The sequence below is a fragment of the Pteropus medius genome, unplaced genomic scaffold (genome assembly GCF_902729225.1).
Source record: "Pteropus medius unplaced genomic scaffold, Ma_sr-lr_union100, whole genome shotgun sequence".
In the NCBI taxonomy this organism is placed as follows: domain Eukaryota; kingdom Metazoa; phylum Chordata; class Mammalia; order Chiroptera; family Pteropodidae; genus Pteropus; species Pteropus medius.
In genome coordinates, this window is record NW_024349800.1 from 47257647 (window position 1) to 47259182 (window position 1536).

Below are 1536 nucleotides of genomic sequence, written 5' to 3' on the forward strand. Positions count from 1 at the left end.
AGCCGGAAGGGTCAAAGCCATGTAGCAGAGATGGGGGATTGAGACCACGAACTCTGAACTCTGGAACCAGATTTCTTGGGTCCCAATTCCAGCTCTGGTCATAGGCTGGGTATATTTTGGCAAGTTATTAAATGATTATGCCTCAATTTCCTCCTCTAGAATGATGATAGCTACCTCTTAAGACTACTATGAAGATTAAATGAGTTATGAATACAATGTGCTCAGGATGGGGCCTGGCCTCGATATGTCACCTTAGTCAAAATCTTAGTTTCTCTGTGTGGTGGCTGCCATCAGGTTGAATCTCCTGACCTGTTGAATAAATGATCTAAATATCCAAGGAATTTTTGAATGAGACCAAGAAATTAGGAAGAGCAAAGTCATCTTCGTCTGGGTGGGCCAGACGAAGATGACTTTGCTCTTCCTAATTAATGTTTGCTCCTTAAAACAAAGAAATAAACAATCAATGGTCTCTGTTGCTAAAGCTAATCACACACATGCACACACACAGGAAGCCAACCTCAGGCAGTTCGGCCTGCCTCGGGAATCAAGCACCTTCCTTACATCTCCAGAACTCGCTACCTTTAACCTACTTTCCTGAGAATGGGATTCCTACAATGACTTTTCTCAGCCCTAGTCATTGGGTCTCTCTCTCTCTCTCTCTCTCTCCTCTCTCTCTCTCTCCTCTCTCCTCTCTCTCCCCCTCCTCCTCCCCTCTCTCCTCCCCTCCTCTCTCTCCCTCTCCTCTCCTCTCCCTCTCTCCCCTCTCTATATATATTTATTTCTTCCTTCCTTCCTTCCTTCCTTCCTTCCTTCCTTCCTTCACTTCCTTTTCTTCTTCCTTCCTTCCTTCCTTGCTTCTTCCTTCCTTCCTTCCTTCCTTCCAACCTTCCTTCACTTGCAAAGGCAACCCTAGGTTGACCTCACAGATTGCAAGGACCTTGTCAGTTTACAATCTCTTATTTTTTTTTTTTATTTTTTACATCTACAGCACCTGGTCTTCCTAGGTGGTCTCCCATCCAAGTACTAAGCAGGCCCGACCCTACTTAGTTTCTGAGATCAGACAGGATCAGACTTGTTCAGGGTAGTATGGCTGTAGACATATTAACTCTTTTTCATTCCTTTAACAAACTTAGGAAGTAAGTGTTATAATCATCCCATTTTATACCGAGAGAAACTGACTCACAACAAAGTGAAGTGGTAACTTGCCCAAGGTCGTATAATTAATAAGAGACAGTCAGTCTGACTCCGGAGGCTAAACCATTAACTGCTTTGGGATACTTTGCTCTAAGTTCAGAAAGGTTGATAGCATCCCCCACACATATGTAGTTCAAAAATAAAACTAGGATTAAATCATACGAGAATGTGAGAAGGTACAGCAGAGTTCTGATTGTTTCCTCTGATGACTACTTCCATGTTTTAAAAAAAAAATCTTTCCAAAAATACATTTTCTTCCTGGCTTGGCTGGTGCCCTGAGCATGGGCCGCTCAGCCTTGCAGATAATCCAAGCATTGCTTTCTCCTCTCTCTGGATAGAACA

At 43.2% G+C, this 1536-nt stretch overlaps 1 pseudogene; it reads right to left on the reverse strand.

Moving 5' to 3' along the window:
- Positions 1–979: 979 nt before the first annotated feature.
- LOC120622317 (uncharacterized) lies at positions 980–1098 on the reverse strand (annotated as a pseudogene).
- Between the last annotated feature and the right edge of the window lie 438 nt (positions 1099–1536).